General features: G+C 43.5%; 1 protein-coding gene across 3 annotated transcripts in view; it reads left to right on the forward strand.

Moving 5' to 3' along the window:
* The first annotated feature begins 317 nt into the window (after positions 1-317).
* ANXA4 (annexin A4) overlaps positions 318-24,297 on the forward strand; it is an 84,909-nt gene continuing 60,929 nt past the window's right edge. Inside the window, exon 1 of one of the 3 annotated variants that reach the window (XM_007970348.3) lies at positions 318-501. The gene's annotated coding sequence lies outside the window, so the exon portion shown is untranslated. The remainder of the gene's footprint in view (positions 502-24,297) is intronic. The other 2 variants (XM_073023052.1, XM_073023053.1) reach the window with 2 other exon arrangements.

Consider the following 24,297-nt stretch of genomic DNA (forward strand, 5'->3'; position numbering starts at 1 on the left):
AAGCGTGGATTCGTGGCGGGACTGCGGCTCCGCGCGGAGCTGGGCGCGGCAGGCGCAGGGAGGAACTGGCGAGGTGGCCCGGGCTCGGCCTTCCGAGGGTGTGGAGCGCCCGGGACACGGGGACCCCGAGAATCCAACTGCTCCCACCCTGCGGGACCAGGAGCGGGGCTGGCGGTACTGGCGGCACTATTTCAATCCGGGCAGAGGGCGAGGCCGGGGGACCCGGCCGGCCTGGGGCGCGGGCACGTGTGGAGGGCGCACCCGCCGAGGGTCGAGGCCCGCCCCTCAGAGAGCTCCTGGCGCTGCAGTCCCGGCCTGGGGCCCCAGGTGCGCTTCGCCTAAAGAGGGATTTTCCGGTCTCGTGGGCAGAGGAAAAACCAGGAACTCGGGCTCAGTCTCCACCCCAAAGCGGGGCGGATCCGTCCCGGATAAGACCCGCCGTCTGGCCCTGAGCAGGGTGTGACCTCCGCAGCCGCAGAGGAGGAGCGCAGCCCGGCCTCGGTACGAGGGGTAAAGGGGCTCCGGGCCGGGAGTCCTGGGCTCGGGGAACGGGGAACATGGCCCGGGAGGGTCTCGCGGGGATGCCCGGCTCCGCGCTGCGCCCTAGAATGGGTGCTCGGCGCCGGCTTGCGGGCAAGCCCGGGCGGCCACAGGGTGGAGGGGGCCAGCGGGCCCGGGACTCGCTCCGGGTGGGCGAGAGGGAGGCGAGTGCGGCGCCTAACCACTGGCACCATCCAGACATCCGGGGCCGCTTACACAGCTCAGGACGCGGGTCAGAGACCACGGCAGTTATTTATTCAGTCCGTGTGCTGGGCTCGGGCATCAAAAAGAAAGGACCGAGATAATCTTGACTGTAGCTAACTGCGCCTAACACCTCTTACAGTTTACTCTTTGATTCTTTCTTTACTCCATTTAAGAAACTTACTCCTTTCCCCTAGATCCTTACCATTTTCTTAACTTTTCGTGTGTCTAATACCCTCGGCACAGTGCCCGGCACATCGGAGTCTGATCATTATAGGGTCCATGACTTGAGTTGGCCGGTGACGCAGTCTCACCAGTTTGTCATGACTTTGACCAACTGGAGATTTTGGGGCCAAGGAGGATTGCTTCTCAACAATTTGCCGGCAGAAGTGCCCCCCGGGTCAGTGCAAGTCTTCTGAGCTGATAGAGCAGAGTGGGTCCTGCATAACTCGTGCTTTTCATGGAACTCGGCATCTGCTCTCTCCTGCTGACAGTGGGAAGGATAGATAGGGTGGCCCTCTCCAAGTTATCCATTCTCCTGCCCACCAGTCCATGACACCCCACCACCCCTTTCCATTCCCTACTGTTTGCCCTTTAATTTTTTGTTTTGTTTTAAGACGCAGTGTCACTCCTGTAACCCAGGCTGGAGTGCAGTGCCTGGATATAGCTCACGCTGCCTCCCAGGCTCAGGTGTTTCACCCACCTCAACCTCCTGAGTAGCTGAGACTACAGGTGCATGCCACCACGTGCCTATAGTCCCAGCTACTCAGGAGGTAACTGGTAACTATTGATAATCAAACCCTAGAATTTTTTTTTTTTTTTTTTTTTTTTTTTTTTTTTTTTTGAGATGGAGTCTTGCTCTGTCGCCCAGGCTGGAGTGCAGTGGCTCGATCTCGGCTCACTGCAAGTTCTGCCTTGCGGGTTCACGCCATTCTCCTGCCTCAGCTTCCCGAGTAGCTGGGACTACAAGCACCCGACTCTGCGCCCGGCTATTTTTTTGTATTTTTAGTACAGACGGGGTTTTGCCATGTTGGTCAGGCTGGTCTTGAACTCCTGACCTCAGGTGATCCACCTGCCTCAGCCTCCCAAAGTGCTGGGATTACAGGCATGAGCCACCATGCCCAGCATCCAAACCCTAGGTTTTTCGTTGCCAGGGAATTCTCAGACACAGATGGAAGAGCAAGTAGGAGAGGAAGTGGACAGGAATAAGAAAATGGATAACCCCAGTGACCCAAGAGCTGCTGACTCCCCAGAGCCCTATCAGGCCAAGGCCATCCTCATTCAGCTCATGTCAGATTTCTGCTGATTGAGGATATAGACACAAGTACACCCCTGCCCCCACCCACATGTAGACAGGCACAGACACACAGCTACTGGATCAAAGGCTTCTATGAATTTCCCTCCTGGATGTTCTTGCATTTGGTTAGGGATCATTTTTCTCTGCAAGCAATTTAGAGGGTAACCCGCACAGTCAAGCCGTGTACCACTCCAGGCCTTAGTGTTTAAAGGGTGAGTCTCCTAGTCATCCCCAGGCTCATGTCCAGTGGCATGTTTCTTTGTTTATGTCCAGCCACTCTTTTGTTTTCCTGAGCTCACTTATTATCTGATTGTAGACTAAGCCTGCTTTTCTCCAAGGGAGATCAAGATGAGTGGCAGGCACTGGGGATGGTGGGCAGTGTGCCAGGGAGTACCTGAAGTTCCAGAATAAACAAGCGGTGGAGAGGCCTGGACAACAAAGCAAGACCCCATCTCTACAAAAAGTTTAAAAATTAGCTGGGCGTGGTAACACCCACCTGTAGTCCCATCTACTTGGGAGGCTGGAGAGGGAGGATCGCTTAAGCCCAGGAGTTCAAGGCTGCAGTGAGTTATGATCACACCGCTGCACTCCAGCCTGGGTGATAAACAAACAAGCAAGCAAACAAACAAAAACAAGAGGAGGAGATTTTCTTTGAGTGTCATTTTTACACAAATATTTCAGATTAAAAACACTTTTTATACTAAAACAATCACAGATATATTTTGAAGTAGAATCCAAAAATTATATACCTTTTAAATCTAAAACAAGAAACCTCGAAAACATTTTGCTTGGGATTTGAGCTGCGATTTGGTCCAAACCTAGCCCTTGAGGGTTTGTTTTCACTACAATTAGGGCTACGTATAGAGGCAGTTTGATAGACACTGCAGTGTCCTCCCTGGAGCAACTTTTAATAACACTCATCTTAGACTGTCTTATCTAATCTTCACTTCAACCTGCAATGGGGTTATTAACACTGGTTTACAGCTGAGGATCCCAAGGTTCCATATCATCGTCCTTGGTCAAGTTCAGACCATTTGTGAACTAAAGCTTAAATCCAGCTGCCAGGATACAAAAGCCTGTTCTCTTATCCTCTCCGCCCTACCATAACTCCATCAGTGCTTGGTTCATAGTAATTTGGATTTGTGGCTTCGTAGATTGTTAACTAAATCTTGAACAAATGTTTTTCTTTTTCTTATTCTTGTCAAGCTGATGTGAAATGGGGTTGGATGAACTAGAATTGTTTCAGCTGGAAAGGGAGTACACCTGTAGTCCCAGCTACTTGGGAGCCTGATTCCTTGAGCCCAGGAGTTTGAGACTGCAGTGAGCTATGATTGTGCCACTGCACTCCAGCCTGGGTGACAGAGTGAGATCCTGTCTCTAAATAAAAAGAAAAAAAAGAGAGAGAAGTTTGCAGTGAGTGTGGGGGGTGCATGCTAGCCAGCAGCCCTAAATGCCAGAGGTGTTTGACATGTGGACAAGGGAATAAACTCGCTCTTCGAGGTGTTTGGCAGAGCTGGGTGGTAGGCTCTGGTTGAATCTGAGGAAGTGGCTTTTAAAACCCACAGACCGGGCAGCCTTGATGTTGGCGAGAGCTCTCTCACTAGAGGTATTTAGGCAGAGGTTCACAGCCCTTTTCTGATGGAGCTGGAAAGGGTTAGCAGGTTAAGCTCAGGTACTTCTACAGCTGTAGTTCCCAAACTTCAGGGTGCATCAAAATCACCCAGGAAGCTTATACAACATGCAGATTCTGCTTATTTAAGCAGCTCCCTGGATGACTGTGATTTGGGCCTCACTTCGAGAAACTATGCTTTTTTAAAATTTTTTTATTTTTTTATGTTTTGAGACAGAGTCTCTCTCTGTCACCCAGGCTGGAGTGCAATGGTGCCATCTCAGGTCACTGCAAACTTTGCCTCCCAGGTTCAAGCGGAGGCAGATTCTCCTGCCTCAGCCTCCTGAGTACCTGGGACTACAGGCGCCCGCCACCACACCCAGCTAATTTTTGTGTTTTTAGTAGAGGTGGGGTTTCACCATGTTGCCAAGGCTGGTCTCGAACTCCTGACTTCAGATGATCCGCTCGCCTCAGCGTCCCAAAGTTCTGGGATTGCAGGTGTAAGCCACCATGCCCGACAGAGAAACTATGTTTTAGAAACACTTATATGAATATGTGCATACTTCATAAATTGAATAAAGCATTAATAAAAACATATCACCTTTCCAAGGAAACTTAGATTTTGGTCATTATGTATAAACTCTAGGTAATGTGGTAAATGCTAAAACCTTCCTTCTCAAGGATAGTTCTTTTGTTTGTTTGTTTGTTTGTTTTTGAGGCAGAGTCTTGCTCTGTCACCCACTGCTCACTGCAACCTCTGCCTCACAGGTTCAAGTGATTCTCCTGCCTCAGCTTCCTAAGTAGCTGGGAATACAGGCACACGCCACCATGCCAGGCTAATTTTTGTATTTTTAGTGGAGACGGGGTTTCACCATGTTTGCCAGGGTGGAAACCCCTGACCTTGTGATCCGCCTGCCTCAGCCTCCCAAAGTGCTGGGATTACAGGCGTGAGCCACTGCGCCCGGCCAAGGATAGTTCTTTATTATACCAATCACATCTCCCTTGTGATTTGATTAGCAGTTTTTTTTTTTCCCCTGCAAACTCACCACATAGTCTTACAGCGCTAACAATTCTAGAACAATGTGGAGCTCTAACTGAATTTTTTGTTTGTTTGTTTGTTGATTCACTTAATTGAAACTAAGATGGAGTACTACATTAATTCCCTGAGGAATTTCGGATTTCTATCTAAGGCCTGTTGTTGGTTTTATTGGGAGTAATTTATTAGTGTTTGGTTTTGTTTGAACTGGACTGAGAGCTTTTGCTATGGGAACCTGAACCGCCACCTTTGAAGAATTCTTTTTTTTTTTTTTTTAAATCAATAGAAATTAGGTAGATCCATTTATTTTTTAAATACAAGTATAATTTTGGAAGGGGTATTTGACAAATTCAGCATTAACTGCCAACTCTATAGACATGTTTAACAAAAAACAAAATAAAAACAAAATAAGGCATTTACTCTTGGCCCTTTCAGTACAGGCGAAGTGTCCGACTGCATCACAAGTGCTAGTGATGCAGTAATAGATCCAAGGGCATAATATTAAATGTTTTTTTCGACTGCGATTTAGTTGAAAAATAACATAATACAAACATATATTAATGGCTATCAAGACCACCAGTGATCTGCAGAATATCTAGAGGCCTACCTACTTAGAAGGTTGAAACTTAGTAAAACTGTATTCAAGTCAGTGTTTTTATTCTTAGATTAACAATGACAGAATCAGATATCTTTGATTCCCACTTTATAAGGTGTGGTGGGGAATTGAGAGGAGATATTGGGGAAGACTGGCAGTGTGTGCTGAGTTTGAGTTGGGAATGTGGCTAAAATTAGTCAATATTGATTAGGTTATTGTTTTAGAAAATTTTAAATGTGTCCTAAATTGTGGCATATTGAAAACAATATTAAGGAACAATGATTCATTAGCCCTAAACACAATTTAATGAGTGGCATCGATGGGCTTAAGAAATAAGCAGGGATTGAAGAATTCTTTGTAAAGATTCAGGCTGTTTGATGTCAGTAAATTGCCATACTGCTTCTTGGTCCATACTGCTTGACATGAAAAAATAGAGTGAATATTATATCCACAATCAGCACCAGAAATAAATTGCAGCTAAGTGTCAGACTGTAAATTACTATGGAAAAGATCTTCTACAGCCTGGGCAACATGGTGAATTCTGTCTCTGCCAAAAACAAACAAACATGAAAAAAAACTATAAAAATTAGCCAGGTGTAGTGGTGCGCTCCTGTAGTCCCAGCTATATGGGAGGCTGAAGTGGGAGAATCACTGGAGCCCAGGAGTCAAAGGTTGCAGTGAGCCAAGATTGCACTACTACACTCCAGCCTGAGTGACAGCAAGATTCTATCTCAAAAAAAAAAATCCTTCCATTTTCCTCCTCCTCCCCATGAAATAATTAACCCTTTAGGCCTAGAAGCAACACACAGAACAAGCAGCCTGACATGTAACAGAGCAGGAAGCCCCCCCATGCCGACCTCTACTTCATTTTGTCAAGTCATCAAGAGACCTCCCTGCCCGGTCACTGTGGATTCATTCCTCTGGGTTTAGGCACTCACCCCTGCTAGAGAGGTGGCATATTAAATCATTAACAGAATCTAATATAGAGGGGCCCTGTGATTACTGGGAACAGGTTCTCCTGATTCATATGCGATTGAACCATCTTCCCTGGAGAAGGTCCTTTAGAGCTATAAGCCTGTGCCATGATCAGCCCCCAGCATCTTCTCTCTTACTCCTCTACAGGGGACTCAGGAAAACATTTTCTGAGTCTTACCCAACTTCAGCTTCTGCTACTGCTACTTTTTGATGCTGTACAAGCACCTGCTGACTCAGTGGTTCTCATCCTTAGAATCACAGACCCCTATAAGAATCTGACTGAAGCCATGGATCCTTTCTTGTTAAAAATAAATATATACTTAACATTTTTCATACAATTTCAAGGAGTTTATAGACACACTTCTAAACTCAGTCATGGATACAGATTGAGTATCCCCAATCTGAAAATCCAAAATTAGAAACTCTTTGCATGCCAACATGACACTGCAAGTAGAAATGTCACACCTGACTTCGTGTAATGAGTTGCGGTCAAAACTTTGTTTCATACACAAAATTGTTACTTTTTTAATTTTTAGAAAGAGGGTCTTGCTCTGTAGTCCAGCCTGGAATGCACTGGTGTAATCATAGCTCACCATACCCACAAACTCCTGAGTTTAAGCAATCCTTCCACCTCAGCCTCTAGAGTAGCTGGGACTATAGGCATGCCCAGCTTATTATTATTATTATTATTATAAAAAATTTTTGTACAGATAGGGTCTCGCTATATTGCCCAGGCTGGTCTCAAACTCCTGGGTGATCCTCCTGCTTTGGTCTCCCGAAGTGCTGGGATTACAGGCATGAACCACTGGCCCAAAATTATTTTAAAATATTGTATAAAATTACTGTAGGGGACAAGAGAAAGGATTCCCTTTGCCCTCTGAAGGTTTGCTGAAAAATCAACTCACAAAAGAGGATAATTAGAGAAAAGGCATAAATGGGGAAAAATACATATATTATGGGGGCTATTAATATTATATTATTTTCCATTAATTTTACATTATATTAATGTATTAATTATAACATTATAATTAATTTTTATAAATTATATTAATTTTACATTATATTACATAAATTATGTTAATTTACTTTATTAATTTTACATTATATTTCACATTAATTTTGTATTAATACATATTTTATGGGGGAATATTCATTTTCCCCCATATTATACATGGAGGAAAATCACAGAGTGATTTTACTTGATACTACAGTGGGGTACAGATGCTTATATACCCTACTTCTTTTTTTTTTTTTTTAAACGGTCTCGCTCTGTCACCCAGGCTGGAGTGCAGTGGCTTGATCTCAGCTCACTGCAACCTCTGCCCTGGGTTCAAGCAATTCTTCTGTCTCAGCCTCCCTAGAAGCTGGGATTGCAGGCGTGCACTACCACACCCAGCTATTTTTTCTTATTTTTAGTGGAGATGGGGTTTCACCATTTTGGCCAGGCTGGTCTCAAACTCCTGACCTCAAGTGATCCACCTGCCTCAGCCTTCCAAAGTGCTGGGATTACAGGCATGAGATTACAATGGTGTATATCATTTTTATACACCAATATGGTAGCATACCACGCAAAGCTGTACTTTACTTTTTAAAAAATATCTCAAAAAAAAAAAGATGGAGGCTGCCTATATTCTCATATGCTTATTAGTGCATTAAATAATTTTAGGAGGATACACAGGAAAATTATAAGAGTGGTTGCCTGGGGAGGGGAAAGGAAAGTCTTACAGACTTGTCATTATGTACTTATTTGTACTATTTGAATTTTTTATTATGTTTATGTATTACCTATTAATTTAAAAAAATAGAGCGTTACAGATATCACCTGTCCATTTAACATTGTTTGTGAAGAGGGAGAATTAAATAGAAATGAGGAATGTATAATTCTCAGATTTTCCAACTGTAAAATTAACATTTGGTCATATACTTCCTTATATGTGTACAAAGAACTAACATGCAAGTATCCTTCAGTTTCCAGTGAGATGAAGCAGCTACCGCTCATTCTTGCCGTGTGTTTCACTTGGGTAGCTGGTTCCTAAAAGAATGTAAAGGTGCCTCTAGTTGGATGGTGGAGAAGACTCTGCTTTTGGTTTTGTTTCGTTTTTCTTTTTGTTTTTCTAAGACAGGGTCTCACTCTGTCACCCTGACTGGAGTGCAGTGGCACAACCATGGCTCACTGCAGCCTCAAACTCCTGCGTGCAGGCGGCCCTTCCACCGTAGCCTCCCAGGTGGCTGGAACTATAGGATGCACTGCCACGCCCAGCTAATGTTTTGTATTTTTTGTAGAGACAGAGTTTCACCACATTTCCCAGGCTGGTTTCAAACTCCTGGAGTCAAGCCATCTGCCTGCTTCAGCCTCCCAAAGTGCTGGGATGACAAGCATGAGCCACAGCACCTGGCCTAGCTCTGTTTTTAAATGGTCTGATTGATTCCAGGGTGTCTTTTGCTGCAGAAGCAGAGACAGGAGGTAGATGGAATAAATCAGGGCCCGTAGACTAGGTAGACCTTCTGGGGCAGGGGCCTTTGTCAGAGAAATTTCTTCTGGTGATATCAATGGCCATGGACACTGAGGGGCCTGACCTTGACTTTGGAGCCTGGACCCCTATCTTCAGCTAGACTGTGGCTTAGTCTGTGAGAGACCTGCCTCTCTCTGCTGGAGACATTGATAGCTAATGTTCACCAAGTGTCTTCTATGATCCTGACCCTGTGCCAGACATCTGGCATGATATTTCATTAAATTTTCACCCATAGTAGGTGGGTACTAGTATTATCATTGCCAGTGTAAGATGAGGAAACAGAGGCACAAAGGGGTTGAGTAATTTGCTCAAAGTTGCACACTGACGAGCGGCACAGCCAGGATTTGAACTTGTCAGTATGACTATATCCTATGCTTTGCCACTCTGTCTAATGGGTTAAAAGTGGGGGAATCAGGCCAGGTGCAGTGGCTCATGCTTGTAATCCCAGGCTAAAATAGGTGGATCGCCTGAGCTCAGGGGTTCGAGACCAGCCTGGGCGAAACCATTTCTCTACCAAAAATATAAAACAATTGGCCAAGCATGGTGGCATGCGCCTATAGTCCCAGCTACTGGGGAGACTGAGGTGGGAGGTTACTTGGACCTTGGAGGCAGAGGTTGCAGTGAGCCAAGATCATGCCACTGAACTCCAACCTGGATGACAGAATGAGACTCTGTCTCAAAAAAAATAAAATAAACAAATAAATAAATAAAAAGGGAAATCAGCTGAAAAAGACAGGGCTGGGAGATTAAGCCATGGGGCTAAATTCTTTCAGAGGGGAAGGAGAGTCTAAGTCCAAACCACTTGTCCAAGGTGAACTTGATATTGATCTAGGTCATTCTGAGTATCCAGGGGGTCCAGGTGAGGAGTGGAGAGCAGAGGCTGAAGCAGGATGATGTGCTGCATCATGACTCTGGTGGCCCATCCTCGTGGGAGCAAGACTTAGGGCAGCATCTAAAGGGAGGGGAGACAGCTCAGAACCTTGGGGTAGGGTCTTCGAGAGCTAGGCAGGAGGTCAGTGGCCTCTGCCAAATGGGCAAAGGTGCATTTCTTTATTTTATATATAAGTGACGGGCACTAGAGATTCAAGAATTGAAACACACTGACTCAGATCAGTAAATCAGTGATTCAAAAATCATAGGACTGTATGATTAGTATAATAATTTGACAGATATGTGCAGACTGCCATGGAGTAACAGAAGAGGTGCACCTAACCGTATCATTAGTGGTCAGAGAAGGCTTCCTGGAGGAGGAAGCTTTATATTGAGCCAGGGCTAGAGAAGAAGGGCTTATGCACAGTCATGGAGATGAGAAAGCTAGGCCAAAGCACACTGAAGGAATGACATGTCTGTTATGGCAGGCAAGTCCCAGAGGTGGAGATGGAGGTCCCTTAGAAACTAAATCCATTCCATAGGTGTATGGGAGACAGGCCAGATGAGTATTGAGGGATAGGTCTTAGAGGGTCCAAGGATCCCATGTAAGGAACTGCTGGCCTGGAATATAAATCCCTACTTCCCTTTGCATCTGCCCCAGTGCCTGGCAAAGTTATGTAATAAATGTTTTCAGATAAAATGAAAGTGCTGGGTAACAGGAAGGAAATCAAGGCAGAGATTTAGCCTTGGAGAAACATGGCTCCTTGCCTCCCTGCTTAGCCTGTCCAGACCTCCAATGTTCATCTTAGACACGGTCTCCTTCCCTGATATAATCTGGGTCAGGGGCCTCTCCTACACACTCCTGACTCTGTGATTTCCCCAGCATGGGAATGTTCGCACCTTATGACGTCTGGTCACATACCTGCCTCCTCTCTTCAGCTCTGAGCTCCACTGAGGGCAGGGACCGTGCAGCCCCCTCTGGCTAGCACAGTGCTGCTGAGCACATACTCGGGCCTTGCTACAAGTGTGCAGTATGAATGGACAGTTTCCCATGGCCTAGAAAATCTAGTCCACCCTCTAGTCCTGGCCTGTCACAAAAATGATCCAGTTTTGAAAATTACTTTTATAGCTCTTGCTCCCTTCATGGTGTCCTTAAACTCCCACTCAACTCCAAACTAACTACTCTTTCCCAAATAAGTCTCAATGTTCATAATCATAGCGGGAGCTTTGCTTTTACTGTTTTCTCTGCCTGGAAAATTCTTTCCCTATTGAAATCGCATTATTGTTCAAAGCCTAAGTCACATGAGAGCTCTTTGAATTTCTTAGGGGTACATTGTCCATCTTCCTCTACCCTGCAATTCGTAATAGTTCTCACATGCCGCTTTGTCCTTAGACTAGTTATATACCTGTTCTATTTCTCTTGGGAGAAGCAAGATCATGTCCCCTCCATCTTTCTCCTGCCACACCTCGCACATGATAGGGGCAAAATAAATTTTAAGTAAGGACTGTGAGTGCCTGCACACATAGCGAGTGGCGGTTTTGGAACTGGGGTCTGAAAACCACTTGTGTAAGAAACAGGGCCTGGACTGATTCTTATGAGGAGAATGCCAGGGTTGCTTATTTAAACTTGATTAAATGAAGTCTCTGGGGCCCACCCAAGATCTCCAGGGTCCTCACCAAAAATCTGTATTTTAACTGCTCCCCACATGACTTTTGTGTACTTTTGAATTTGAGAACTTTCCTCATATAACAAGCTAGACAGACGCTATACAATCTATATTAAGTAGAATCGTTTTGAAGCCATAGCTCCAGACATCGTGTCCTGACAACATCCAGGGCCAGGAGAAAGGGGGAATTTGGCTGGCTGACTCTGTCTTTTTAGCCTGGAGGAACTTCAAAGCATCTTAGCAGGTTTATCCTTATTTCTTTTTGGTCAGAAGTGAGTCACATGGCCACTCCTAACCCATTCATGGCTGTTCAAATGGGGTTGCCTTGGACCACTTATTGTCTCCTGCTGGGACTAGCCCCACCTTCCTGGTTTACCAAACCCACTCTCTAAACAGAAAGAAGGTTCTCCTAAGGAAGAAGGAAAGTGTAATGGAGGTTGAAATTATTGCTGATTTTTGCAAAAAAGTCTGTGCATTGCAGGAACTGCTACTGTCCCAATTTTATGCCAAAATAAACCAGCTCTCATAGGTGGGGTTAAATCTGGAGGGCAGAACAGGGACTGGAACTTAGTTCTAGTTCTGGATTCTAAACCTGAATGATCTTCATTGACAGCCTATGCCAGCACCCATCTGTGGGAAGATACTTTAATTTGGAGTTTCACAGATATCATAGAATACCAGATCTGGCCTACCAGGAGTAATGCATGTTTGCAGTGGATGGTTTTGAGAATTCTGCTGTTTAAATAATCTTTGGCAAACACAATATTTCCTAAGTAATGTTTATGCAAGTGTTTTAAAAGTATTATAATGGCCGGGCGTGGTGGCTCACGCCTGTAATCCCAGCACTTTGGGAGGCCGAGACGGGTAGATCACGAGGTCAGGAGATCGAGACCATCCTGGCTAACACGGTGAAACCCTGTCGCTACTAAAAAATACATAAAAAAAATTAGCCGGGCGAGGTGGCAGGCGCCTGTAGTCCCAGCTACTCGGGAGACTGAGGCAGGAGAATGGTGTGAACCCGGGAGGTGGAGCTTGCAGTGAAGCCGAAATTGCGCCACTGCACTCCAGCCTGGGCGACAGAGCAAGACTCTATCTCAAAGAAAAAAAAAAAGGATATTATAACGTCCCGCATTAACATAACTTATCCCCGTTCCCATTTCCTCATACTTGATGTGAAGTCATGACTGGCAATCTATACTTATGAAATGCTCACAGGGTGGTTTGGGGACCTTTTAGACATCAATAGTTTGAGTCTAGAATTATTACTATAGAACCAGGGTTCTCAAACCTCAGAATGTATCAGAATCACTTGGCGGGATTCTTGCACTTGACAAAGATTATTTATTTATTTTTAGTTTTTAGAGATGATGGTCTTGGTATGTTACCCAGACTGGCCTCAAACTCCTGGGCTCAGGGATTCTCCCACCTCAGCCTCCCAATAGCTGAGATTACAGGCACAAGCTATCATGCATGGCCTGGAGGCTTCTTAAAACCCAAACTGCTGGATCCCATCCCCAGAGTTTAGGATTCTGTAGATCTAGGGTTGGGCCTAAGAATTGCACTTTGAACAAGGTCCCAGATGATGGTGATGCTGTTGGTCTGGAAACCACACTTTTAGAACAAATGATAACTGATCTGGGTTCATTGAAAAGATGACATAATAGGATTTTATCATGCGTGCCACACACATCCTATCCTTTCCAGGTTCTTTTGTGCTCCCTCCTAAGGCTGTCCCCGGCCTTCCCCTCTGGCTGTGTTTTGCATAGAGGGATTCACCTAGGCTTCTGTATTTTGGTGACTCTAGGCTGGGCTTATTCCAAAAGAAGTGAGAAGGTGGAGTGAGGTCAATGCATCTTCCCTCTAGGCCTGGTTAATTGTGTGTTTACTGATGGTGGCTCTATATGTTGGTCTTGAAATTTTGGTTTCACTTTAAAAGGAATGAAATTCTAATACATGGTACAACATGGACAAACCTTGAAAACATTATGCTAAGTGAAATAATCCAGACACAGAAGGATAATGTTTTTTTTTTTTTTTTTTTTGAGACGGAGTCTCGCTCTGTCGCCCAGGCTGGAGTGCAGTGGCCGGATCTCAGCTCACTGCAAGCTCCGCCTCCCGGGTTTACGCCATTCTCCTGCCTCAGCCTCCCGAGTAGCTGGGACTACAGACGCTCGCCACCTCGCCCGGCTATTTTTTTGTATTTTTTACTAGAGACGGGGTTTCACCGGGTTAGCCAGGATGGTCTTGATCTCCTGACCTCGTGATCCGCCCGTCTCGGCCTCCCAAAGCGCTGGGATTACAGGCTTGAGCCACGTATATGATTCCACTTATATGAGGTACCTACCATAGTCAAACTCATAGAGACAGATAGTAGAATAGAGGTTATTACCAAGGGCTGAGGTGAGGGGGTTACTGTTTCATGTGTTCAGAGTTTCTGTTTGGAACGATGGAAGAGTTCTAGGAATGGATGGTGATCATTGTTGCAAGACATTGCGAATGTACTTAATGCCACTGAATTGTACACTTTAAAATGGTTAAAATAGGCCAGGCACAGTGGCTCACACCTGTAATCCCGACACTTTGGGAGGCCAAGGCTGGAGGATTACTTGAGCTCAGGAGTTGAAGACTACCCTGGACAACATGGCAAAACCCCGTCTCTACAAAAATTAGCCAGGCATGGTGGCCTGCACCTGTAGTCCCAGCTACTTGGGAGGCTGAAATAGGAGGATCGCTTGAGCCAGGGGGGGTCAAGACTCAAGTGAGCTGAGATCACACCACTGCACTCCAGCCTGGGCAACCCTATCTCAAAAAAAATGTTTTAATGGTTAAAATGGTAAATTTTGCTATATATATGTTACCATGAGTGAAAAAAAAATCTTGCTTTTGTTATTCTTCTATCTCCCAATGATGTGCTAAATTGTCCTTGTATCAGCCCCTGAGAGCTGACTGTTAAATTTTTAGAGGTTTTGCAAGCTGATTGTTAAATATAGCCAGCTGTGATTTAAAATTAAATTATATGAATTAATGAGTAAATAAGTTATATTGAAATATGAATATTTATAAGTAATTTGTATTTAAAACAATTCATCATTTCGTAGTTCTTAAGTTACCTTTTGCCATTATCTATGGTCCTGAGGGTATTTGTGTCTATTATATCTGTGTGGTGAAAGTAGTATTAATGTGTAATGGGGTGCTGCTGCCCATCTACTCCCAACTCCAAGTTCAGTGACATCACAATAGTAACTTGAAATTGGTCAGGGTTCAAAGATTTACACCAAAGAAGTGGCTACACATCAGGGTGTCCTTTCCTTGGAGAGCTGGCTATTAGGTTTATCAGCACATCCCTGGCCTTACCGTGTGGGTTAGGGTTGGTGTAAGTTTGTAGGAATAAAACACCAGTCGCTTGGAAGCTACCAGCCCAGCTTTCTTTAATTGAATCCTAGCCCTTTCCAAATAGCCCTGCCTTGGGGTGTTTTTGCTGTGCCTAAAAAAGAAAGGGTGGTGGCTAAGTTTAGTAGGGGGGAAGATGAGTCACAGAGTCAGCTAGTTACTTTTTAACCTCTTGGGTGCCTTTCCTCAACTGTAAGATGAAAGGGGTGGGAGAAAAACTAGTAGAAATAAAATAGGATGATTTTTCTAGCAATGAGGAAGAGATGATTTTTTAAAAAAGTTTTTATTACTGATCACAGCCAGTTACAGAGATTTCTTTGTTCCTTCTCCACTTCTACTGTTTCCCTTGACTAACATTAAAAAAAAAAGCTTTTATTATGAACATTTTCCAATATATACCCAAGTGAGAGAATAGCAAAATGAACCGCCATGTAACTATTCATCACCCACCTCAACAGTTACCAACATTTCAATGAAAAAGAGACTTTTCTAACTATTGAAATATAATAAGGAGGAATACAGAGGAAAAGATGGACTGGTATAATTTAAATTTTTTTCCCCAAATTTTGACTATGCAAAACTAAAAGAAGAATATTAAATTGGAAACATACTTAGAATTAATTTTTGGTATAAAATATTAAAATTTATAATATATGTATAATGCATATGTCAGTAAAGCACCAAGATCCTAAAAATGGACAAAAAATATGCACCAATAATTCACAAAGAAAAATACAAGTTTAAAAAAAAGGAAGAGTCAGTGTTCCTACTACTTACTAAATTACATTAATTAATTTTTTTTTTTTTTTTTTTTTGAGACAGAGTCTCGCTGTGTTCCCCAGGCTGGAGTGCAGTGGACCATCTCGGCTCACTACAACCTCCGCCTCCCAAGTTCAAGCAATTCTTCTGCCTCAGCTTCCCGAGTAGCTGGGACTACAGGCATGCGCCACCATGCCTGGCTAATTTTTTTGTATTTTCAGTAGAGACGGGATTTCACCATGTTAGGCTAGTCTTGAACTCCTAACCTCAGGTGATCCGCCCACCTCAGCCTCCCAAAATGCTGGGATTACAGGTGTGAGCCACCACACCCAGCCATTTTTCTGTATGTGTATATATATATTGTTGTCCAGGTTGGCCTTGAACTCGTGTGTGTGTGTGTGTGTGTGTGTGTGTATATGTTTGTTTGTTTGTTTGTTTGTTTGTTTGTTTGTTTGTTTTGAGACGGAGTCTTGCTCTGTCGCCCAGGCTGGAGTGCAGTGGCCGGATCTCAGCTCACTGCAAGCTCCGCCTCCTGGGTCTACGCCATTCTCCTGCCTCAGCCTCCCAAGTAGCTGGGACTACAGGCGCCCGCCACCTCGCCCGGCTAGTTTTTTGTATTTTTTTTTTTTTTGGTAGAGACAGGGTTTCACTGTGTTAGCCAGGCTGATCTCGATCTCCTGACCTCGTGATCCGCCCGTCTCGGCCTCCCAAAGTGCTGGGATTACAGACTTGAGCCACCGCGCCCGGCCTTTTTTTTTTTTTTTTTAGATAGAGTCTCTCTCTGTTGCCCAGGCTGGAATGCAGTGGCGTGATCTTGGCTCACTGCAAGCTCCGCTTTCCAGGTTGACCCCATTCTCCTGCCTCAGCCTCCCTGGTAGCTGGGACTGTAGACACCTGCCACCACGCCTGGCTAATTTTTTTTTTTTTTTTTTTTTTTTTTGTAGTAGAGATGGGGTTTCACGGTGTTAGCCAAGATGGTCTCGATCTCCTGACCTTGTGATCTGCCCACCTCAGCCTCCCAAAGTGGTGGGATTACAGGCGTGAGCCACTGCACCCAGCCTTTTCTGTTATATTTTGAAAGATAAATCCCAAGAAGTAGAATTCTTGTTGCATGGTGCATACAATTTTCTAATGGCCAAATTGCCCTCCAAAAGTACTGTCCAGGGCTGGGCACAGTGGCTCATGCCTGTAATCCTAGCCCTTTGGGAGGCCAAGGTGGGTGGATCACGAGATTGAGAGATTGAGACCATCCTGGCCAACATGGTGAAATCCGGTCTCTACTAAAAAAATGCAAAAATTAGCTGGGCATGGTGGCACACACCTGTAGTCCCAGCTACTCAGGAGGCTGAGGCAGGAGAATCACTTGAACCCAGGGGAAGGAGGTTGCAGTGAGCCAAGATCATGCCACTGCACTCCAGCCTAGGCGGCTGAGCAAGACTTTGTCTCAAAAAAAAAAAAAAAAAAAAAAAAAGTACTGTCCAATTTATACTCCCTACCTGCAGTACAGGAGAGTGTACCCAATATTATGTCTTATTCTTTTTCATCTCTGTCCCAGTATAGTAAATATGAAAACAAATATTTGCAACCTCTGCCTCCTGGGTTCAAGTAATTCTTGTGCCTCAGCGTCCGGCATAGCTGGGATTACAGGCGTGCACCCCCATGCCCAGGTAATTTTTGTGTTTTTTGTAGAGACAGGGTTTCACCATGTTGGCCAGGCTGGTCTTGAACTCCTGGCCTCAAGTGATCTGCCCGCCTTGGACTCCCAAAGTGCTGGGATTACAGGCGTGAGCTACTGTACCCAACCCCTACTACTAAGGTTAAAAGGAGACCAACCACAGAGGCTTATGCCTATAAGCGCAGCACTTTGGGAGGCTGAGGCAGGAGGATCGGTTGAGGCCAGAAGCTTGAGACCAGCCTGCTGACATAGGGAGACCCTATCTCTGCAAAAAAATTTTAAAAATTAGCTGGAAGTGATGGCACATGCCTGTAGTCCCAGCTACTCAAGAGGCTGAGATGGGAGGATTGTTTGAGCCCAGAAGTTCCAGGCTGCAGTGAGCTATGATTGTGCTACTGCACTCCAGCTTGGGCAACAGAGTGAGACCCTGTTTCTTAAAAAAATAAAAAATAAAAAATATCAGGCAAGTTAATAAGGTTCAATTTTATGCCTAAATATTAAATTAAGAATAAATAAATTGAGCAAGCAAGCTAACTTATGGGTGGTTGGGCTTTGGATAGCCTTATACATTTGGAGGACAATTAGAATGTTCATAATTATCAGATATCACAAGGAATAAGCCAACAGAAGAAAATATCTACAAAGCTAATTGTAAAGATTATAGGCCAAGCACAGTGGCTCATGCCTGTAATCCCAGCACTTTGGGAGGCTGAGGTGGGCAGATCACCTGAAGTCAGTAGTTCAAGACCAGTCTTGCCAACATCGTGAAACCCCATCTCTACTAAAAGTATTCTAAAAATTAGTCAGGTGTGGTGGTGCACACCTGTAATCCCAGCTCCTCTGGAGGCTGAGGCAGGAGAATCACTTGAACACAGGAGGCGGAGCCAAGATAGCACCACTGCACTCCAGTGACAGAGAGAGACTCTGTCAAAAAAAAAAAAAAAAAAAAAAAAAAAAAAAAGACTATAATTCTGAGATAGAAAATCTGAACAACCAATAGTTGGGACATTGAGTAAATTATATCAGTTTGATGGAAGACTATAGTAAAATAGTAAATATGGTGATTGTATAAAATATAGAAAATTAAGAAGAGTAGAATACAAAATTATATACATACTGTGATTACAACTATGCTGAAAGACTGGAATAAACAGAAAGTAGATGGTAAGTTTACATTACTTAAAAAAAAGTCCTTTACAGTGTTTAAAGTTGATTTAATAATCTACAAAATAAAATGAAAGGGAGAAATAGATGATTGCTGACGGCTTTGCAGTCTCTAAAATTCTATGAAAGTTAATCATTTGTATTTGTAAGTGTGGAAAGATTCATTGTTTTCAACACTGCAGTGACAAATTCTACCTCTACCTAGATTCTGCAGGGTTTGGAAAACAAGTTTATGAGATCATACAGGTTACTTTAATAATAACAATAATAATAACAGCTAGAGGGAAGGAGAGGTTAATAGTGACAAATAAAACCAGCACTGACTGTCTAGGATGCGTACTTCATTGTTACTACCATAAGATCCTGAGGCTGCTAAAACAAAACCAAACAATAATTTTTTTTTGCCGTGTACACATATTATCTTTAAAATTCAAAATTAAATAGAGACTAATATTAAAAAGACAATTAAATTTTTTTTTTTTTTTGAGACAGAGTCTCGCTCTGTTGCCCAGCCTGGAGTGCAGTGGCGCAAGCTCGGCTCACTGCAAGCTCTGCCTCCTGGGTGCACGCCATTCTCCTGCCTCAGCCTCCCGAGTAGCTGCATCGAGTACAGGCATCGGCCACCATGCCCAGCTAATTTTTTGTATTGTTAGTACAGATGGGGTTTCACCGTGTTAGCCAGGATGGCCTCGATCTTCTGACTTTGTGATCCACCCGCCTCGGCCTCCCAAAGTGGTGAGATTACAGACATGAGCCACCGTGCCTGGCCTGTTTTATCTTTTTTTTTTGTGATTTTTTGAGGTATTAGTATTACATTTTCTATGACCTCTGCAGTTAGTCTTCATTTCTTTTTTTTTTTTTTGAGACGGAGTCTGGCTCTGTCGCCCAGGCTGGAGTGCAGTGGCCGGATCTCAGCTCACTGCAAGCTCTGCCTCCCAGGTTCATGCCATTCTCCTTCCTCAGCCTCCCAAGTAGCTGGGACTGCAGGCGCCCGCCACCTCATCCGGCTAGTTTTTTGTATTTTTTTTTTTTAGTAGAGACGGGGTTTCACCGTGTTAGCCAGGATGGTCTCGATCTCCTGACCTCGTGATCCACCCGTCTCGGCCTCCCAAAGTGCTGGGATTACAGGCTTGAGCCACCGCACCCGGCCTAGTCTTCATTTCTTTTAGGGGGGATTCCATTTTTATGAAAAAACAATTTCATTGAAACGAAACAGTAGTGAAAAGGGTGATATTTAGAGATGAGTTGGTAAGTCATTTTTGAATGCACATATGGTTTAAAAATCTAAAATATCTTGTCACTTGATTAAATAGAGAGAGGGAGGAGAAGGATGGTCATAGAAAATGAATCTTGCCCTTGATGTGATGAGTATGGAATATTTAAGCCAAAATCTGTAGTCTGAAAGGATTTAGTGATATTTTGGTGCCAGCCAGTCTTCTCTATTTGGAGTGCTGTGTTATTCTACCAAACACTGAGGATGCCTAATAGTTTCCTAAGTGTTTCTTCTGAATAATTCAGTGGATTATTTTCAGAGATAGACTCTTTTAAATATTATGGGGCTTTGTTTTTTTCCCTTGTTTTCTAGCATTTTGATGTAGGTGCATATTATGTTTTTCTTTTTCTTTTTTAGCAAATGGGGAAATGAAGGCACTGAGAAGATAAATAAACACGTTTTTGTGTGCGTGATTTAAAGAGCTACTCTGACTGTTCATGTGAAGTGTTCAGAACAGTATCTGACCATAATAAATGTTTAGTCAACATTAGCTATAACAATTATTAGCAAATAAGATGAAATATGTGTAGAGTAGTGCTATGCAGTAGAAATACAAAGTGAGGCTGGGTGTGGTGGCTCACACTGGTGAGCCACTTTGGGAGGCCAAGGTAGGAGGATAGCTTGAGCTCAGGAGTTCAAGGCCAGCCTGGGCAACATAGTGAGAGACACCGCGTCTCTATTAAATTAATTAATTAATTAATTTAAAAATTAATAAACATAAAGTAAGCCACAAATGCAAGTTTGAATTATCTAATAATTACGTTCAAAAAAGTAAGGAGACAGGCAAAATTAACTTTAATCATATAGATTATTTTACCCAGTATACCTAAAGTATTATCATTTCAACATGTAATCAATATAAACATTATTAAGGAGGTATTTTATAGGCTTCTTTTCATGCTGTGTTGTAGCAGTCTAATGTGTATTTTAAACTGATAGCACATACAAATTTAAATGCAAATTTTTCATCAAATATTTTGTCTGTGTTTAGATTTCATGAAATGTTCAGTTTCACATCAATTTACATGCTCAAATCATTTCAAACATACTTCAAAATTTTTCCAATAACTAGATCAAGTACTCTAAAATAATTTTCCTTTAATATTTGCACGCACATTGAAAAAACTGATTCATGTTTTTTAGAAGAATTTGACTTTGAAGTGAAAAGCCTCTCACTTTTAAAACTGCATCTTTCCAAGTTAAGTAAATTCACGAACTCTCTTGTCAGTTCCATCTCTTGTTCTTTACTGTGTCAGCTGTAATGCTTCTGCCACTCTCCTCAATTGTACATCAGTAACATGCCTTCGTTTTTCAATCTTATCAATTGAAATCAATTCATCAAAAGATAAAGAATCTTTATCAATCTTAAAACATAGCTGGGTGCAGTGGCTCACCCCTGAAATCCCAGCACTTTGGAAGTCTGAGGTGGGAAGATCGCTTGAGTTCCTCACGTGAATCAGAAATCCACTGTGCAAGAATTTTACAGTCCTGTTTTTGTGCTCTTCTGCCAGAGGCAGCTTGAATTTTGGAAAGATGTGGGGACAGAACCCCTCCCTGGCCCAGAGAGGGAGTAGCTGATCCAAGGGGAGGAGGAGTTGCCCAGAGAGCTGGAACTTGATGACGTCGGGGCGCGGGAGGCCTCAGAACAAAGTGAGACTTTGAAAAGAGCAGTGCTTACTCTCTGCTCACTTCCAGATCTCCGAGGTGGAACCAGTTGAAATCTGTGTAGGAAACGAAGCTGCCTTTCCGGTTCATCTGGAAAGAGAGGGCTTTTTGTTTTTTCCCCACATGGGCAAATAAAGGTAGTTGATGTTGTGTGTTTAGAGCCAGAAAGAAAGTTCCGGTCTGCATAATGCCTGTATTCCAGGCAAATAGAACCCAACAAGGACGACAGTCTGGCTTTATCACTGACTCACTGCAAATCCCTTCCCTCCTGTACTTTTTTTTTTTTTTTTTGAGATGGAGTCTCGCTCTGTTGCCCAGGCTGGAGTGCAGTGGCGTGATCTCAGCTCACTGCAACCTCCGCCTCCCAGGTTCAAGTGATTCTCCTGCCTCAGCCTCCTGAGGAGCTGGGATTACAGGCATGCACCACCATGCCCAGCTAATTTTTATATTTTTAGTAGAGACGGGGTTTCACCATGTTGGTCAGGCTGGTCTCGAACTCCTGACCTCGTGATCCACCCACCTCGGCCTCCCAAAGTGCTGGGATTACAGATGTGAGCCACCACACCTGGTCTTAGTTTTTTTCTGACAAGGTCCTCTTCTTTTATCCCTAAGACTTATGATTGCTAAGACAACAAAAGATACCAACATTACTGGCCAACCTTGGAATTTGGACCTTGGGAAATGGAGGCCTGTAGTTTGTGACCCATAAAGAGAGACTGAAGGGGCCTAAGCGCAGATGGACAGATGAGAATCCCTCGTGATAGGACGGACAAGAACTGGAGATCAATGCCAGTAGTTTGTGATGAACGCGTTGGGGTTCCTGTGTGATCAACCAGTTGGGATTTCTGTATTAGTTTCACACTCACCTGTAATAGTTTACCAATGGTGTTTCTGAAAGATGAACATGAAATTAAGTGACCTTTCATGTTTCCTCAAGGGACTTTGATTCTAAAATAACTCTGAGAACAGATCAGAAAACATGATATAACCCCAACCATGCTTGACAGATTTTCTCTTTAAATAACAATTATAGTTGAGGAGATGATTTTACTCATGATGCTGTGCAAAAGCCACATGGATTACACTGGTTTGGATTTTGCCTTAGCGTGGGCATTGCTGAGTGATGGATAACAGCAGCATGCTTCCCTGAGAGGCCACTGTGAGCCTCTTACTTAGGTTGAGAACTTGACCTCTTACTTAGGTTTTATGCCACCATAAAATGCACCCATCTTAAGTGATTAGTTTGATGAGTCGTCGTTTCTTTTAAGGAGTTAACATTTAAAATCAACTTTTAAAAATTGTGGTGAAATACACATGAAATTTTACCATCTTAAACGTTCTTCAATGTAACAGTTCAGTGACATTAAGTATATTCACATTGTTTTGCAACCATCACCACCATCCATTCACAGAACGCTTTTCATCTTGTAAAATTAAAACTCTGTGCGATTAAACTGTAACTCCCTCTTCCCTTTCCCCCAGCATTATCATTCTGCTTTCTGTCTCTGTGAATCTGACTGCTTTGAGTACCTCATGTAAGTGGATTCATGTAGTATTCATCCTTTTGTGACTGGCTTATTTCACTTAGCTTAGTGTCCTTAGGTTCACCGGCGTTACAGCATGTGGCAGAATTTCCTTCCTCTGTAAGGCTGAGTGATATTACTGTATATATTCCAATGTACGTATGTGTACACACACACCCCCCACACCATGTTGTGTTTATCCATTGATCTGTTGAGGGACACTTATGTTGCTTCCACTTTTGGCAACTGTGAGTAATGCTGCTGTGAACATGGATGTGCAAACATTTCTTCAAGTTCCTGCTTCCTGTTCTTTTGGGTATATGTATACCTAGAAGAGGAATTGTTGGACTATATGGTAATTCTATTTTTAATTTGTTGAGGAACCGCCATACTGTTTTTATGGTGGCTGCACCATTTTACTTTCTTACCAGCAGTGTACAAGGGTTCAAGTTTCTCGACATCTTCACCAACATTTGTTATTTTCTGTTGTTCTGTTTTGAGTAATAGCCATTCTAATGGCCATTGTAATGGGTGTGAGTGGAGTTCAGTGAGTGTTGGCAGATGTATCTGGGTACACTACCCCAATCAAGGTAAAGAACATTTCATCACCCCTTGATGATGCCTCATGCTCCTCTACAGTTAGTATCCCTTCTGCCTCACCAGTGCCCCTAATCACTGGCCCCAGACAACCACTTTTGCACTTTCTAGCACTATATATTAGCTTTGTTTGTTCTAGCATTTCATACAAATACTTTGTTTGGCTTCATTTAGCCAGAGTAATGCTTTTGAGGCTTATCCAAACCCCTAGTCTAAAATTAAATGTGGATGGAAAATAAACCCCAGTGTGACTGGAGTTTGATACTGTGCTAATGGTTGGTTAGAGAATACAATGGGTCTCAGAAACAAAGTGAGAAGAGGAGATCCTGGGGAGGGCTGAGGAAGGCTGGAGAGGGTCCTTCCTAGCATTGAGGCCTGCAGGAAGCCCAAGGAGCCATAGGAATTAATGTCAGTCCTGTGGCTTCAGAGGCAGCCAGTTCAATTAATCAGCAAGCATTTCTTGCAGGCCCACTATGTGCAAGGCACTGCTAAAATTTAGAAACAGGAAACTAGAGGCCTAGGATGAGAATTTGGTGAGGAAAGATGCTGCCTTAGAATTCATACAACTGGATAATGCTTTTGTCAGAGGACAGACACACACTGAGGACTTTATGGACTTGGTGACCAGAAGAACCGCAAAGGAATCTGGTTTGACTTGTTGGTAAATGTGAAAACTTGAACTCTGTACGCCACAGATGCTTTTCATGTGGGTAGATTTGGTAACCCCACCTTAAACAGCTCACTAAACAGGTAATGCTAGAATACTGTAGATGTGATAAAGGTTACTTGGAAAAGAACAGCAATAGAAGAATAGTTAACATTTGTTGAGTACACAGTGTCTGCACCATTCTAAGTACTTACGTGATGTAATAACTTGATTAATTTTTGCAGTCCTCTTATAAAGGAACTATTGTTATTAACTCTATGTTACCCATGAGGAAACTGAGG

Source organism: Chlorocebus sabaeus, chromosome 14, assembly GCF_047675955.1.
Source record: "Chlorocebus sabaeus isolate Y175 chromosome 14, mChlSab1.0.hap1, whole genome shotgun sequence".
Lineage (NCBI taxonomy): Eukaryota > Metazoa > Chordata > Mammalia > Primates > Cercopithecidae > Chlorocebus > Chlorocebus sabaeus.